This window comes from Trachypithecus francoisi, unplaced genomic scaffold (genome assembly GCF_009764315.1).
Source record: "Trachypithecus francoisi isolate TF-2019V2 unplaced genomic scaffold, Tfra_2.0 Lachesis_group4, whole genome shotgun sequence".
NCBI classification, from domain to species: Eukaryota; Metazoa; Chordata; class Mammalia; order Primates; family Cercopithecidae; genus Trachypithecus; species Trachypithecus francoisi.
The window spans coordinates 72,768,588-72,777,333 of NW_022681469.1; positions in this window are offsets into that span (position 1 = coordinate 72,768,588).

Sequence of the window (8,746 nt, forward strand, 5' to 3'; positions counted from 1 at the left end):
CAGACAGGGAAACCTAGGAGCTCACCTGTTTTTATGGGCAGTAGGAGAAAGGATGACTTAATGGTGCCAATGACATAACTCCCTGCCCATTGGTCAGGTTATCTGGTGTAGGCTCTATGCCCACATATCCAATACAGTCCAGCGGGAGCCATCCAGTCCCAATGAAATTCTGGATGGGCCAGAACAGCAACTTAGGAAACTTACTGAATGGGTTATTTTCAGTATGGTTTAGGCCCCAACAGGTGACTGTCCCTGTTGTGCTGTTACACAGCTTCTGTCCTAGACAATTGAGCCTTCCTACAGGGATGGTGAAGACTTTCCCTTCTCTAGCTATGCAGTATTGTCCAATAATCAAGGTTTTCAAGACCCAGAAGTTGCTAGTTTGGGCCTCCTGGACTATGTCAGGAACTGGATCAGTAGGCACCAATTCTCAGGCTTCCCAAGGCCATCAGTCTCCCAAGTGGTTCCCCCACATACAGCTATGAAGTAACACTGAGGGAATGAGCTACATTTTCTGCTAACTGGAGAAACAAGTTCTTTGACTTTTTTTGTGGAGGCTCTGGTGCTGGCAGATTCAGCTCATCAGAAAAGGTCTGAAACACTGGTTTGGGAGGGTGCCTGTGGACTTCCCCTTGGACTAAAATATTTACTCGGGGATCCAGTCCAGTTCCATTGATTGCTAGAGTTACATACTCTCCTGTTTTCCAAGGGGGATCAAGGGGATTGGTAATTAGCAGTTTATCTTTTTTTTTTTTTTTTGAGACAGAGTCTCACTCTGTTGCCCAGGCTGGAGTGCAGTGGCGCAATCTCGGTTCACTGCAAGCTCCGCCTCTCGGGTTCACACCATTCTCCTGCCTCAGCCTCCCAAGTAGCTGGGACTACAGGCTCCTGCCAACATACCCGGCTAATTTTTTGTATTTTTATTTATTATTATTATTTTTTGAGACGGAGTCTTGCTCTGCCACCCTGGCTGGAGTGCAGTGGCTGGATCTCAGCTCACTGCAAGCTCCGCCTCCGGGGTTTACACAATTCTCCTGCCTCAGCCTCCCGAGTAGCTGGGACTACAGGCGCCCGCCTCGTCGCCCGGCTAGTTTTTTGTATTTTTAAGTAGAGACAGGGTTTCACTGTATTAGCCAGGATGGTCTTGATCTCCTGACCTCGTGATCCGCCCGTCTCAGCCTCCCAAAGTGCTGGGATTACAGGCTTGAGCCACTGCGCCCGGCCCAATTTTTTGTATTTTTAGTAGAGATAGGGTTTCACCGTGTTAGCCAGGATGGTCTCGATCTCCTGACCTCGTGATCCGCCTGTCTCGGCCTCCCAAAGTGCTAGGATTACAGGCATGAGCCACAGGGCCCGGCCTGTAATTAGTAGTTCTAATGGGTTACAGTGACCCCTAGTGCAGGAAGAGTTATTCTTTCCTTTTTGAAGGCGGACAGGGTCCTTCTCATCTTTGTTACAGGTGGCCTAAATGACACAAGACCAGTAACTACATTCATCACTACACAGTCCTAATTCATGACAAACATACTTATTTTCTACTATATAGCCCCTTTCCCAATCTAGAGAGCCACATCTTTTTCATTTCCATACAGGTCACTGTTGATTGCTGCACAGGCGTCAAGTTCTAAGATAATTTGTTTGGGGACTCCTTTTTCTTCTGTTCTAGTTATTACTTTACTTGTATCAGCTTTTCCCCAGCTGCCAGTCTTCAATCTTATTTCAAAAACGGTAGTCATAGGGGGCTCAGATGGGTTATAGCACACATCAGGCTGGTCACTTCCCGGGCTACATACCTTGTGTAGAGTAGGATTATACAAATAAGTTCCTTTTAGAGTCTCGATACACTCATAATAACTAAAAAATAATAGGACTGCAGCAACCTTTTGTCTTACCTTAGTGACTTGATGTATACACTGGGAACAATCCTCAGTCTGAGGAAGGTCAGTTGAAGTCCTTACTGTACAAGTCCAAAATTTAAGGAAAATGAGTCCCATGATGAATTTCCTCATGCTTTAGCTGTGCGTGGACCAGTCAGCTTCTGATTTTGACTGGATTAGGGCTTGTTGTCCTCTTCAGAGTCACTTTGCAGGGGTTGTCTGGGCTTGGTCTCGCCTCCCATGTCTCAGGTGCTGCAGGTTTTACACGGCTGTGGTGGATCCAGGCGGGGATTCCCTCTACATTTATGGCTGTGGGAGTGGTCAAGACGATGGTCTGGGGTCCTTTCCACTGTGGTCGCAAGGGGGCTACATTCCAATCCTTGATCCACACCATATCACCTGGGGAGAAATGGTGACCTGGGGAGAATAAGCTGACAGGGCACCTTTCATTTACCCAGGCTGAAATTGTTTGTGTAATTTTCCCTTTAGGGAAAACAGGCTTTATCCTGTTGCTGTTGCAGTAACTCAATTTCACCTAGCTCTGGAGGAGGGCCTGGGAGTTTCCGCAGTATGGGAGGAGGTCTATGATATAATGTCTCATCAGGGGAATATCTTGGTTTTTTTTTAGAAGGGGTACATCTAATCTTAAACAATACAATAGGGAGAGCTTGTACTCACTTTAATCCTGTTTCTTGACACACTCCCTAAACTATTTTTGATCGTCTGATTTATCCACTCCACCTTTCCGGAACTCTGTGGTCGGTAAGCAGCATGTAGTTTCCATGTGATCCCCAATACTTTTGCTGTCTTCTGTACCAAATCAGCCACAAACGCCGGCCCATTGTCCGAGCTGTCCAAACCTAGGGATGAGATCTTGGAGAAGCACATGGGTTACTTCATGAGCTTTCTCAGTCCATGTTGGATAGGCCTCCACCCACCCAGAGTATGTACACACTAGAACTAGCAAATACTTGTTACTTCCACATTTGGGCATCTCGGTGAAGTGTACTTGGAGATCTTCAAAGGGGGCTGCTCCGTAAGCTTGTATGCCGGGCGGGACGGTTGGACCTTGCCTAGCATTGTGCTGTTGGCAGGTGGCACACTGCTGCACCACTGTTTTGGCAGGGGCTGACAGATGCGAGAGATGTAGAAGTACTGGCTTAACAACTTTTCAAGTGACTCTTGGCCTAGGTGGGTAGTCTTGTGTACAGCCAGTACGGCTGCGGCTCCTAGCAACTGTGGCACGGCTATTCTTCTGTCCCATAACCAGATCCATCCCTCTTCTATCGCCTGCCCTCCGTCTGCCTGGAGAAAGTCCTTCTCTTTGGAATAAGTAGATACAAGGTCAGGTGCCTGAGGGAGAAGAGGGGCTGTGACTGCTGCCTGGTAGGGGGTAGATGCTGCTTTTAGAGCCTCTGAGTCAGCTCAGGAGTTCCCCAAGGCAATCAAGGTAGAAGCTCACTGGTGTCCTCTGCAGTACATGACTGCCACCTTTTGGGGCTTCCACACTGCCTCTAATAATTGCATATCTCTTGCTGATACTTTATGTCTTTTTGCCCAGAGTTCAACAGGCCTTTTTCCTTGTATAATGCCCCATGCACTTGGAGAGTTAAAAAGGCATACCGAGAGTCAGTGTAAACGTTTACAGTCTTACCTTCACTTAGCTCTATGGCCTGAATTAAAGCAATGAGTTTGGCCTTCTGGGCTGAAGTGCCCTGGGGCAATGCTTTGACTTCAATGATAGCATCCAGGGTTACCACTGTGTATCCCACACACACCTCTCCTTGTGGGTTGACGAAGCCGCTCCTGCCACATACCGTTCCCAGTCTACTGATGCCCAAGGATGATCTCGGAGGTCAGGCCTGCTAAAATAAACTGAGTCCAACACCTACCTCTACACAGTTATGTTCAACTGGGCTCTCTGATACTGAGAGCAAGGTGGCGGGGTTCAGGGTGTTGCAAACTTCAATGGTGGGGATTCTCACAGAGCAAGCTTTGGTACCTAGTTAGTCTAGCATTCATTAGCCAATGATGTCCTTTTGTATTCATTAAAATCACCACAGCATGGGGGGCCTTTATGTTCAGGTTTTGCCCAAGAGTTAGTTTATCCACTCTTGTGCTAGCAGGGCAGTTGCTGCCAAGGCCCTCAAACGGGGGGCCAACCCTTAGAAACCCCGTGTAGTTGTTTAGAAAGGTAGGCCACCAGCCTTGGCCAGGGCCCCACAGTCTGGGTCAAAACTCCAACTGCCATCTTTTCTCTCTCTGACACATACAGTGTAAAAGGCTTTGTCAGGTCAGGTAGCCCCAGGGCTGGGGCTGACAACGAGTTTCTCTTTTAACTCATGAAAGGCTCATTGCTGGTGGGACCCCCATTCAAAAGGTTCCTTATCTCCCGCTTTGTGACTTCATACAGGGGCTTAGCCAATACTGCAAAGTTTGGGATCCACAACCTCCAGAACCCCACAGCTCCTAAGAATTCTCTCACCTGCCTTCTGGTCTCAGGCGCCAGTAGGTTGCAGATGACTTGCTCTCTTTCTGATCCCAGGCTGCGCTCTCCCTATTGGCTAGTAAATTCCAGGTAATATACCTGCTGTTGGCAGATCTGAGCTCTTTTCTTGGACACCTTATACCCACAGTCCTTCAGGTGCCGGAGCAGGGTATCCGTTCCCTTGGCGCACTCGACTGCCGTGGGGTGTCCCAGCAGGAGGTTGTCAACACACGGGAGCAACACACAGCCTAGGTCTCTGGCGGTAAACTTCTGGAGGTCTCGAGCCAATGCCTCCCCGAAGATGGTGGGGGAGTTCTTGAACCCTTGGGGAAGCCGGGTCCAAGTGTACTGAGTGGTGACACCTGGCCCGAGATCCTCCCACAGAAAGGTAAACAGTTTTTGGCTCTCAGGGGCTAGCCTCATGCTAAAGAAAGGGTCTTTTAGGTCCAAGCAGGTGAACCAGCTGTCCTCAGCTGGCAGCAACCCAAACAATGTGTACGGGTTAGGTACCATTGGGTGCAAAGTCACCGTAACTTGGTTGATCAAGGCAAGTCCTGTACTGGCCTGTAGTCCTTGGTCCCTAGCTTGGGAATAGGCAAGAGGGGAGTCTTCCATGGAGACAAGGGACTATTAATTTTAAGAGTCTCTATTCCTCTTCCCAAGGAACTGTAAGAGCCATGATGACTCTCATTCCAGGTAACTTTAGCTGTAAAGAGCTGTGCTTTGTGAAAGAGATAGTGGCTCTCAGCTTGCTAAGTACATCCCTTCCTAGTAAAGGCAAGTGTCAGTCAGGCATATACAGGAACATGGTGAATACCTCCCATTGTGCAGGTCCAGGGCAAATGGAAAGCTTGCTTTGCTGAAACCCCTGTGGCTCCAATTATATCAATAGTCATTTTGGATAAGGGGGCGACCCGGGTGGTTACTGCTGAATGTTCAGCACCAGTGTCGATAAGAAAATCAATGTTCTTGCCCCTGACTGTCATCTTGACCATGGGCTCTCTGGGGGCACATGAGCCCAGTCTCCCTCAGTCCAGAAACCCTTCTGCCAGATTGAACAAGGCCCTTCTTCCTTGTCTGATGCCGCCAGCTCACAGCCACCTTGTTTCCGGCCGAGACCAGCTGGCTCATAGAGACGCTAACCCAGCGGAGTTATGTGTCCCTTTTCTAATTGTTCATTAATGAAGTTCTCTAAAGCCTCCGGTTTCTCTTTACTTAGCTCATCATTCTATCCAAATTGGCTTATCTGTTAACCATTTTTAAGGTATAGCTTCTGGAGGCTTAACACTGGCCGCCATTAAAAATGATATCCTAAGCCTTGGGGGGAACTTTGTCTTTCCGCTTGAAGAGGTTCCTTCAAACCTTGCAAATTTTTTCCTAATCTGATACCAGGGACATACCCATTTCATGTATCATATGTTGACTTTGAGGGCTATATAATTGTTCTGGAATTAGAACTTGTGTTCCCCACTGTTGTAATAAATCTCTCCCCATAAATTTATACGTACAGAAGTTATAATTGGTTGAATAGTCCCAGGTTGTCCATCGGACCCTTCACAATGCAAAATACTACTTTGTTATACTTCAGGGACTTTACCAACTCCAACTATGTTAAATTGAGTGGATTGAATTGGCCACGCAGACGGCCAGTGCTACAGAGAAATGATTGAAGTGTCTGCTCCTGCATCTACCAAACCTTTAAATTTCTTTCCCTGAATAGTTATTTCACAGGTAGGATGTTTATCAGTAATATGAATCACCCAATAAGCTGCTTTGCCTTGTTTATCCGTGTACGGTTCTTTTGGTCCCTGCTTTACAGCACTAAAGGAACAGTATTGCTCTCCTCTGAAGTGATTTTTTTCGCAAGCTCTAATGCACTCTCCTCTAAGCTGCTCTATGGCATCACCCTGCAAAACCACTTGTGCATCTAAACCAGCCCAGCCGCCAACCCCCAAAAGTTGGTCTGCAGTTATAACAAATCCTCCTGTTTGTTTAATTTCACTTTTCCCCATTTCTACATACGGCACAATCAGGAGCTGTGCTATACACTGTCCTGGTTCTGCTTTCCAGGGAACAGAAGTAGATATAACAATTTGAATTTCCTCATTGTGATCTGAATCAATGAACCCTGTATGTTATTTGTACTCCTTTTAAACTTAAACTAGACCTTCCTAGAAGAAATCCTGTCGTCCCTGCTGGCAAGGGTCCACAGACTTCTGTTGGGACCTTTTGCAGGGTTCCCCAGGCAGAAGGCTCACAGCTTTTGTGCAGCATAAACCTACTGCGGCACTACTGGCTGTGGCAGCGGACAGATATTGTACAGGAGTGAGGGAATGGCCTGAGCCGGAAATGCCCCAGTTTGGAATGGGGCCCAGGGTGGGCCCTTCATTCCATTTCCCAAAATAGGGTTCCCGTGTTTATCAAACTTAGTGTGACACTGATTGGCCCAATATTTTCCTTTTTTACATTTTGGACATATTTCAGGCTCAGCAGTTTTCTTTTTTACACTACCTGGTGGCCTGACTCGCTGATTTTTTCTACATTCTTTTTTAGTGTGACCAACCATGCTTCCCACAGTTACATCAAGCTCCAGGAAATGGAGTTTCCTTTATCCACTCTCAGTCCTGCCATTGCCTATGCCAACAAAGTAACTTTCTGCAGATTACCTCCGATACTGTCACAGGCCTTGATGTAATCAACTAAATGTGCTTTCCCTCTAATAGGTCGCAGAGCAGCCTGGCAATCAGGATTAGCATTGTTAAAAGCTAATAAATGCAACACTATATCCTGAGCAGCCAAATCTGCAATCAACTTTTTAAAAGACTCCTGTAACTGAGCTATAAAATCTGCGTACGGTTCTTTTGGTCCCTGCTTTACAGCACTAAAGGAAGGGTATTGTTCTCTGCCTGAAGTGATTTTTTCCCAAGCTCTAATGCACACTCCTCTAAGCTGTTCTATGGCATCATCCTGCATGACCACTTGTGCATCTAAACCAGCCCAGCTGCTGACCCCCAAAAGTTGGTCTGCAGTTATATTAATTTGAGGTTGGGCCTGGGCGTGTGAGTACCCTGAGTGGAAGTTTCATCTGCCCACTAAGTTTTAAATTGTAAGAACTGAGCAGAAGTCAGACGAGCTGGAGTAAGAGCATCCCAGTCAGTAGGAATCATCCGACTAGAAACAGCAACATTCTTTAACAGTCCCATGACAAAAGGAGAACCTGGTCCATACTGATTAATAGCTTGTTTAAATTCTTTGAGTAATTTTAAAGGAAAAGGCTCAAATGTAGCTATGGTATTTCCCTGTTGATCTAGGGGGTGTATTCTAACAGGGAACTGCCAAGCCTCTAAATTACCCTCTCTTCTAGCTTGCTGGAATCCTGCCTGAATAGAACTGAGAGTAGTGCTGCTTGAACAGTCACTGGGGCGACCACTGTTCACCCAATGTCCTCTGGAAAAGAAAGATCTGGAAAGTCAGGCCACTCTTTTTCTTCAAAATAATGAGGGGGTGAAGGGTAGGGATGAACCTCTTCCTCTTTTGCTGCTTTAGCTTTAGCCAGCAAACAAACCTGCTCTGTTACTTCTTTTGTTACATCGTTATACTCTCCTTCCTCCTCCTCATTAGTGTGAAAACGTTCCAAGGTGGAACGAACCAGAGCCCAGACTTGTCCCATTGTTGCCCTGATGCTTCTGAGTTCCCCTTCTTACTCACCACTTGGATTGCTTTAAGAGTACTTGGGGCGGCTGGGCGCGGTGGCTCAAGCCTGTAATCCCAGCACTTTGGGAGGCCAAGGCGGGTGGATCACGAGGTCAGGAGATCGTAGACCCTCCTGGCTAAGACGGTGAAACCCCGTCTCTACTAAAAAAATACAAAAAAAAAACTAGCCGGGCGAGGTGGCGGGCGCCTGTAGTCCCAGCTACTCGGAGGCTGAGGCGGGAGAATGGCGGGAACCCGGGAGGCGGAGCTTGCAGTGAGCCGAGATCGCGCCACTGCACTCCAGCCTGGGTGACACAGTGAAACTCCGTCTCAAAAAAAAAAAAAAAAAAAGAGTACTTGGGTGTCCTCCAGCTTAGTAGCTTAGTTCCCTGTTTTCCAACTGTTGCTCTGGCGACCCTTTGACCTGGGTTCGAGCCCCACATATGGGCGCCACTTGCTGAGACCAGCTCAGTTGTGGAGATCCTAACCCAGCAATGATAGAGGAATTAAATACACACACACAGAAATATAGAGTGAGGAGTGGGAAATCAGGGGTCTCACAGCCTTCAGAGCTGAGAGCTTTGAGCAGAGATTTACCCACATACTTATTGACAGCAAGCCAGTGATCAGCATTATTTCTATAGATTATAGATTTACTAAAAGTATTCCTTACAGGAAATAAAGGGAC